Raw genomic sequence first — 10,189 nt, forward strand, 5'->3', positions numbered from 1 at the left:
ATTGAAAAAGAATAATTGTAATTCAAACTGTAATAAAACATAAACATTGGTGATTGGATATAAATGAATTTTGATTGACTTGATTATGGAATTGAGTAGTGAAAACTAAGTCCTTATTTTATCCTCCTGTTACAATAAGAATTAAAAGGGTATTTAAACTATAAAAATAGCCTAAACACACCACTAGATCATATGATAAAGGTTTATTTATTCATATTAAAAAATATATATAACTTTCTTGCTGCTTGGTTGCCAGTAAAATATTTCCGAACCACATATTGGTATAACATACATTCGTGGTTATATATATATTCTTTATTCTGAAATTATCTATTTTTGTATAAATTATCCCGTTTGAATTACCTATTTTTTCCCCTTCAAGGATATTTCAAAGAATGTTTATAAATATTAATCAAACAATTACAAAACATTAAGTGCTTTTTGTTTAAACTGATGGAACATAGTCCCTAAACGTTCAAGGGGTTTGTCCCACATGGAAATGCTTTTAATAAACTCGTAGAATCAATAACAGAAGTTTTACTTAACAAAATATAATTTGTTAAATGGCATGTTGAGAATCCTATATTTTACAAATATGTTTTGGTAAAATTTATTTTGCTGATAGGTAAAAATTGTATTTGTTTTTAAGTGATTTTACTGAGAACTCCACTCTTGAGTCTTGCCTCTCAAATAAAAATGTGATTATAAAATCCTCAAATGATTGTCAGCAGTACTAAATAATGCAGTATAAACAATACCCAGTTATGCAAAAAGTTTTCTTGTTTGAAAATGTGGTGATAAGTAAGATGTTTCTTCTTCACGTTCAACTTTTAGTATGATTGGATATGCATTTTAAATGGCTATTCTCTGTTACAAGCGTCTTGCTAGCATTAAATGCTTTGTGTTCATTGAGATGTTAAATATTTTTTTTTGTTATTTGATTATTTATATATTAAAATATTATACAAATAGTGTTAGAAGATAGTATTCTCCCTTAGAGCTACTGCTGAGACGCAAAATTGCTTGAATACTGGTTAACAGAAAAAGCTTCAGCGACTAACTTAAAGTAATATGATACTTTAAAACATACGAAAAATATCTTAAAACATCATACGATTATAATTTATTTTTCAGTAATATACATAATCAATATAAGTAAGGGGGAAGAAACAATGTTCAAAACTAATTGATTTGTTGTTACCTACTAGTTCAAACTTGAGGAACGTATAAATTACAATACAGTATATAAGACTTTATAAATTATACTAATTTTAACAGACTTCCCTAGTCGGTAAAAAATGTTTAACAATTTTCAATTAATGATGTGTTATGTGGATATTTAATTTTCTTTAAAAATGTATACTTACTATACTTAACGTAGCCTAAAAACGTATATATTTCGTTACTCTGTAACTTTTAATGAAAATAGAATCCTTATTTTAATAATCCGTTTTCCATATATGGAAACATTAAATGAGTTTAAGGTACTGTACAATCATTATTACAGTACCAGTTTAGTGTAGAATGTTTACTAGGAATTTGATCCATCTGATCGTTATGCAGTTGTTCAAAACATTTGTTCTTAAGAAATAGGTTTAAATATTGGCAGTTTTAAATTTATAATAACACTAGCAGAGTACCCGTTCTTCGTAGGGGGTTGGCATATAAGTATAAAATGCTTATTGAAGTTATACTCGAGCTTTGCGCTTACAATGGGGGAAGACACAGTTCGATAAAATTTGCTTCTTTACATTTACGGTATACTATAGTACAAATCTACCATAGCCATAACGTTCTACCTAAACAATAGAGACAAATAAATAAATAACAAAACAAATTATAAATTAATTAATTTGCTAAATATCACAAATAATTCATGAAGTTAAAAACATAAAAATAACTGGAAACAATCCAGTTATCATTGGATGACAGTTCTCATTGCGTATCACAGTTTTTTGTTGCTACTTAGTACAAACGCTGAAGGATTAACAGTCAACGATTCAAATTAGCTGTTTTCATAAATATGCAAAAAATAATATCAGCGCTGCATCCTGTTGATAAATCTTATAACTTTTTAATACTTTTGCATATCATAGAACCAACTTTTTTAGTTAAAACAGCTGACTAAATTATTTAATTCCTTTTAAATATGAATACTCATAAGGTTAAGATGGGGAACTGCAGAGCTACTGGGGCGGAGCCCGAAAGGATTTTGCAGATAAGAATATGCTTATATGTTAATCGGGAATGTGATCTATCATCATGCCAAATTTCAGCCCAATATGTCCAGTAGTTAATGCGTGATTGAACTTCAAACAAAAAAAAAACATACAACTGTCACATTTATAATATTAGTAAGATTCCTGACTGCTAAAAGCGAAGTACCTCTTGGCATTAAAAGATTAAGTTTTTTAAAGCATCTTGTATATGAATTTTGTTACTGCAGCATTTTTAGGTTATCAAGTCACAAGAGGTTCAGCACAGAAAACTTTTCTACAGGTTTGAAGAACAAATCCACATTCGGCTAATAACTAACTCTGGCCTTCAGAAAATGAAATACGAAATACAAGCAAACAAACAAAATGTGAAAAATTGCTATTGCTGCAATAGAAAAATGTGCTTTACTAAAAATCAATAAAAAAGTTTTAACTAACTAAACTTTTTAATTCACATTTTTAAGTCGCTATTCTACACTCCGTACGAATCTTGGAACTCTACAACGCATTAATTTACATAGAATATAAGCTGACTGAACCAAATAGAAGGGGTTTTGTTTGTTTCAAGAATTCCATGAATTCCATGCAATATGGATCCAATGTGCATATTATTTGTGTGTATTTATCTGATTCCTGAAAACTATACGGCTGGACAAAGGACCCCAAAATTGACCATAAACTTGCTGATAGCACACTCCAAGCAACCTCTGGAATGTTCTAAAATTAAAAACTAAGATTTCAGTACTAATATTCTAATGCATCGATATCTAAATCTAAGGAATAAATTTCATTGAGTAGGCTAAATTAATGTCATATCTTCGTTACTTCGTTATAAAATTAAAAAATACTGTATACACGCTTACGAAAGCGTGTATACAGTATGATTAAAGTCCAATGTATTCTGTGTTTAACAGTAAATTAAACAGCAAGTTTAATGATAAACGTTTAAGCAGTAAATCTTCAAAAAATCTTCTAAATCCTTCTCTACTGAAAATATTAATTAATTGGCGTTTTGCAAAGGAATGTATCATAAGAATATATTAATTAGAAACTGTTCTACTTCGAAATAATTTAAGAACGTTTTCTAGGGGTTTGATGGGATTCAATGGGGTTGTGCTGGGCTACTTATCGGCGCACAAGTTATTGATTTAAATATTGCATGTACACGTAGAAAATAACGTAAGTTTAATATTGCAGAAATTTCTATAAAGAATATGAAGAGGTATCGCACTCCGTGTAAAACTCCTGTAAAAGTTCTCGTTCGTATAGTGAGAGCGCAGCACTGTCGGTACTTTCCTGTGCTGCTACATGTGGCCAATCAGAGGACTAGGGGAGAACCCGATATCAAGCGAATGTTACTATGGATAGGGTGTAAAATAAACTCTATAATTGTTAAATTATAGAAAGTAAAGTAGACATACAGTGGCATGTAATCGTGTGATGATAGATTTATCATAATCATTAGAGATGCATTTATCGACATTACAGATTATCAGAATAAATGTTTCGTTGACATCTCAAACCTTTTCAACATGTATCATTTTTAACAATGTAAACCTCATTCGCCTATTGGGTCTGACGAAGATTGGAGTGTCCAATAGAAATCAATCACTACTAACCATCTTTTATATGTATAAACCATCTTGTGAGTAAAAATTATGAGTGTAAATATATTACTACAAGTGTTATTTGACATATTTTTTGTTCTTTCAGGTAATTGAATAACACCCACGATGCTGATCAAGAAGTTGTATAAAGATATGAGATACTAATTCTAACTTTATAAACAATGAGTTAGTTGTGTTTCATGTTAAATGTTTGTGTTAAATGTGTAACTTTTGTTAATAACTTAAATTCACTTCACATAAGCATATAGTAGTCTAAGTTTATGTAGGGAAGATGCTAGAACGATGTAAATTTAGCCTCACAAAAGTAAAATGTTTTTAAAATATTTGAAACTCGATAAAACTAAAATTTATTTGATTATACATTTGTTAATACTAAACTTAAATTATAGAAACTTTTAGTTCAAAGACTTCTATAATATTGAATTAAGGCGTGCAAAAATACTGGATCCTTCTTAGCTCGGATACGGTATAGCATTTTAAGAGGGGGCTTAACACCTTTGAGTGTCAGAAGTTACTGACAGATAAACACATTTATACACCGTTGAAGGACCTGCCACATCCATTGTCCGTATTACACATAACTTTTACATTTTTCCTTTAAATTTTTGGAGTTTTGAGGGACTTTTTGGAAGGGTATAATACAAGGACACGTCACAAATTGGGTTTTCAAAAGATAGTTTGACTAATTATATTTCTTTTCAGTTTTGTTTCCACGCCTATGCCATTTTTTACGTGAGTGTACACTCCAAACCCTGGTCTTAATTGTCCGACGTCAACCTCTCATTTGATGGGACTTCATAAATTAATAGCTTAATCACAATTTATATCGAGGTAATGAATAAATCCCCTACGGTGTGACACCACCGTACGATCTCGTTATCTTCAGATTTTTTAGAGAAATCACTTTGACCAATCCGCTTTCTAGAAGATTAGATCGTCTGTTTGAGATGATTGAGAACAATTAAAATGGGACATGGAGTGTTTTGCAGTCTTCTCAGGGATTGATATGGAAATAGTTATTTGTGTAACTAGTGGTGAAAGTGGCACTTTGCTGCACACGAGAGCAATGTTTACGCACGAGCCGCAGGCGAGTGCGGAATGATCTCGAGTGCAGCAAAGGCCTTTTTCACTCGTGTTACACATTATTTTTTTCCTACAGTCCCTATAAAGCATATAAATAATTAGTTAATTAGTCTTTTAAACACTATACAACACGTTTTGAGGTTCAGCTGGCAAAACAAATGGTGCCCTAGAGAAAGTAGTACCCGCGGTCCGTATCACTCCGCTATATTTCCTCGGCAAGAATTGTGCTCCGCGTTTTGAGAATATAGTTCCGTATGATTTTGTAATTTGAAGTGGTTTTCGTGCCTAAAAAAAATGCTTTAAAGGTATTTTCTTGTTTATTAAGATAGTAGGAATGTTTTAGAAACGTTTAAAAGAAAAGTCCAGAAAGTTCAGAAATACCGAAACCATAAACACGAAATGACAGTTAAATCGTAGTTATAATAGTCAATCAGCTGCTCATAGTATTTTTATCTTAAAGTGTTGCCAACCTATTTCCAAGCGTACACGGATTAGGCTACTTGTATAATAGAACCACGCTGTTTTGTGTTGTTTCGTTGGAATCCTGATGTGCGGCAAAGTATAAACCGTACGGCAAAGTATAAACCGTACGGCAAAGTATAAATATGCAGCAATTAGAAGCTTTCTGTACTATAAACAGTACAAGGAAGCCAACTTTGTCGGGTGACTGTAGGAAAAAGTATTTTTAATTTTTATTTTTATTTTATTTGTTATAACGTAATAATTAATTCTTCATTCAGTATTGGCACGATTACCACGTATATTTTTGGATTCCCTGTTATTAACCGTTGATTCAATGTTCTGGTATACTTTCCAGTCACAACAGTTGTTATTCTCTCCCTCCCCCCCCCCCCAATTAATATTTTGGTTTTGATGGACAAAATTCCAGATTTGAAATATTCCCGTAAACGAGCAAACCTTTAACAGTTTACTCCATTCCCCTTAAAAATAATAGAGGCTTTGTTAATGAACAACTGCTTTATAATTGTTATTAGCCATATATCAACGATATGTCAAAAATATATATTAAGGTTTGGACGAACAGTATTTTTGTCCCCTGGGGAAAACAAAATGAAAAAAATAACCACGTATCATGTTCATTAAAACTTCAAGCGGTTATTTTCCGAAAGATTTTGAATTGTGAATCAACCAATTGATGAATTTTCATCCTCTCTCTTGTGAATGAATGATACAAGGGGAAAGAATTTCGAAGCCAGTATTTTAATTTTTTGGGTAAAGTTTATTCAAAGTTTTATTTTACCTTGGTAATGTCTAGCAGCCAACGCTAACAGTTTGAACTTGTTTCAGTGATATATAATTTTGTTTTACTAACAGCTATATTTTTTAATAAAAATAACATATTTAAAAGAGGCACTCGTCAAAATTATATTTTCGTCAAATTTTTGATACTTTGATAGAACCGTTGTTATGAGAAAAATTCTTTCTGTAACCTATTATGAAAATATTTACGTTATTATAAGTCGCCGACAAAATGTTGGTCATGTACATTATACAGGGTGATTTGTACTCAGTGTGACAAATTTTCTATCCTCTTCCGAACGAAATTAGATTTTTTACAGAAATTTAAGTATATTGAAAGGGAAATCATGCTAACTAAGTATATTTATAGAATGCAAAAAATCCTTTTATTTTGCTTTCAAAGATATAGAGCGTTTTATTTGTTGAAATAAAAAAATAAATAATAACGTGCTGAAAATATTGAAAATCTGTTTGAAGTTTATATGTCTGAGATAGTGTTCAGTGAACTCATACTCTTTTTACCTATCATTTAAATATTAATTTTCCTCCAACCTCTGTTTTTTTTGCAAATAGTCGCGATCACGACCGTCTGTAGTGGATGGTTTTTGTTCAAAATTAATAATGCCGTTACTTTTTTTCATACTGCAGCGAAAAACCCCTTTTTATTAAATAGCTATACGTTATGGGGAGAAATATTTCTTATATCCTTAAGGAAAAATGATCAGAAAAAAATGAAAAAAAATGAAAAAAAAATTATCAGGAAAAATTATTAGAGAAAAAAAAACATGATGAGAACCAAAATATTGTTTTGAACTTTACTTAAAAAGAAATATAAACCAGGGTGAACACACATGTTAGAGGTGATATTTACTTTTGCGTATCATGAAAAATTCAGAAATCATAGAAGTTAACATTGAAACTTGCTTCTTTCACCAAAACAAAAAATATATAATTTAATACTATATGAAGCATGCTTGGTATCCTAAACCGTCATCTACAGCTGAAAGTAATGACAAAGCTGAAAGATAAATATGTAAATAACAGTTAAAAGAATTTATTCATCCTAAGATTCTTAAGACTCTAAGAACATGTTAATCCTTCAACATCAACGTCACCTTTATGAGTGACAAAACAGCGTCAAACTGTGTCGTAGAAACCACATTTCATTGCCTTTGCAGACAGGAAATAAACAATTTTCCCGTTTACTCGCTAGCGAGAAGCAGGATGATAAGACGTTCTAGCAAAATCAAGTTGATCTCTGAAAGCAGCAGGTTGAGAGAAAATCTTATTTGTGAGGCGTCACAGCGTACGAGAGCGCGTGGAAAATGGGATTTCGGTCCTAAGACACTTTGCAGAAGTTATGTAAGTGGGTTCACAAAGTGGGGTTATTTATGATCTCTTCATTTTACGGTGTCATTTTGGCTTGTATAAGCTCAATGAATTCATCGTTCCAAATAAATACTTATGGGAAACCTTTAGGGATACGATATTCAGATTTTTTTTACATAACAAGTTACGATGAAACATGTAGGTTGACCTGCGGACTTTAAAGATAAAAAAAATCCTATTAGAAAGATTTTCTATTGAATCCTATTAATTTTCATGAAATTAAATTTATGTGATTTAAAAACATACCAAAACTGGTTATTTTTATAGTTAAAAGAATGTCTAAGAATAATATGCAAATTTTCCACAATATTTAGACACAAATCTTTAAGCGTGTATTGATAATGTTAGTTTTGAACAAAAAAAGGTATACAGGAAATAATTTACATACGCGGATTTCCGTTGATTGATCAATATAGCTATTTAATAAAAAGGGGTTTTTCGCTGCAGTATGAAAAAAAGTAACGGCATTATTAATTTTGAACAAAAACCATCCACTACAGACGGTCGTGATCGCGACTATTTGCAAAAAAAACAGAGGTTGGAGGAAAATTAATATTTAAATGATAGGTAAAAAGAGTATGAGTTCACTGAACACTATCTCAGACATATAAACTTCAAACAGATTTTCAATATTTTCAGCACGTTATTATTTATTTTTTTATTTCAACAAATAAAACGCTCTATATCTTTGAAAGCAAAATAAAAGGATTTTTTGCATTCTATAAATATACTTAGTTAGCATGATTTCCCTTTCAATATACTTAAATTTCTGTAAAAAATCTAATTTCGTTCGGAAGAGGATAGAAGTATAAGTTTTTAATATGTTCCACTTCGGCGTGCTAGTTTTAACAGCACAGGGAAAGTTCCAAAATGAGACCTATATATTAAATATAAAGGGAAATATTCCCAGTTTATTGATTGGAATATGAAACTTTAATTTACATTTTCACATTTATCTCGGGATTACAATTTTCCCAAATTAGGGACGCATTCATAGATAAAATAAAAATTACATATATATTCATATTTGAGTTTACAACCAAACGTATTTATCCAGTCAAATAGATAAAAAAAACTACTAAACATATTAACGATTAGTTAATTAATGAAAAAATATGAATATAATACTATTTAAGTTTTAAATTCCTAAATAAGGTCGATAAATATGACATTTCAAGCCTTTAAGACGTTTAAGCAGGAAAACAGAGCTTGAATGAAGTGAATTCGCTCACATTTTTTAATGAACAGAGACTTGGAGAAGCTTTGCCTCAAGGAATCTTGCCGAGTGCCGCATAACTTTAAACCAGAGCTTTTATAAGAATTACTCTGCAGTCCTATAGGCTCAACATTTTATAAATAACCACAAACTTTAGAGGTAGTAATGGTTTTTAGTGGTATTTATTGTAATTACCGTACTTACCATACCATAATCTATTATTTATGTATACTATTTGGCATCCACAGCTCGTAAAGTGATGAAAGATGAATAAGTAGCCAGGTTGTGGCTGGTATACTGTTTCGAGCCCAGCCCTTTGGTCCTGGGGTCTTGGGTTAGAATTCCAACACACAATAATGGCTTTTACTGCCCAAAGGCTTGGAGCCCTCAAGCTGTTTACTGAGGTACAAAGAAGAAAATATATAATTCTCTTAAGTCAGGAGATTTCTCCATATAAACCAAATCTTCCACTTACAGCTATTCAACCATTGTAATGATGCCATAACTAAGAAAATATTTCGTAAGGAAATTACAAACGTTGTCCTTCATTATATGTATGCAAATTAATAACCCTAATTTGACGTTAATTACAATTTAATTTAAAGACAAAATATTGTCCTTCATTGTTTAAACGTGGTTTTGGGTATTGCTTTAAATCACCAAATCATAGAAAAGACATGGTCTCCTGTAAAATCAGTGTTTTAGCAGATCAATTAAAAACACTTTAAGCATTTCGCTTTCAGACCATCTTCCAAATCGTTGTTTACCCATCTTCCAACAAGGTTTCCCTCATGAGACAAGACTTTGAGTTCTTCCAGTAAACAATGACTTTAGCTATATGGGGGGTATTTGTAGCCTACCCAATTTGGGGATTCCATCTATATAAAAAATATGTATATTAAGCAAGGGAACATTTTCTCTAGTAGGAAACATCCTCAAACCAAAATTATACGACGGTATTCTTTTTAGAGAAAAACCGTATCCGAAGTAATTACCAAAGACAGTCAATCTGGAACCCCAGAAGTAAGAAGTTAAGCATTTATTTTACTTATTAAGAAAACAATTATATCCTAGGCAAGGAGAACTCAGTTTGTATTCAACGTTTTAGTGGCTAGTTGTATATTTAATGAAGGTATTAAAACAAAATTGTAAGAAATAAGTCAAAACCACTCATCCCTGTGTCCTTAAACCAGGGATTAAGCCCGTTTCTCTTTCATAAAATTCAACGACACCTACCACTAGGCCGAACATACTCTAAAGAAGAAATCGTTCTGTCAAAAGACGCTCCGCAATTTAATATTACAGGCTATACTGCACGTTTGGTATTTAAATCTTTCAATAGGATCTTTATTTGCAAACTGATAGGAATCACTTTCAAATCTTCGTTAGTCATACGA

This window comes from Macrosteles quadrilineatus, unplaced genomic scaffold (assembly GCF_028750875.1).
Source record: "Macrosteles quadrilineatus isolate MER2022 unplaced genomic scaffold, UCM_ALF_1.0 Scaffold_9__3_contigs__length_116548681, whole genome shotgun sequence".
NCBI lineage: Eukaryota > Metazoa > Arthropoda > Insecta > Hemiptera > Cicadellidae > Macrosteles > Macrosteles quadrilineatus.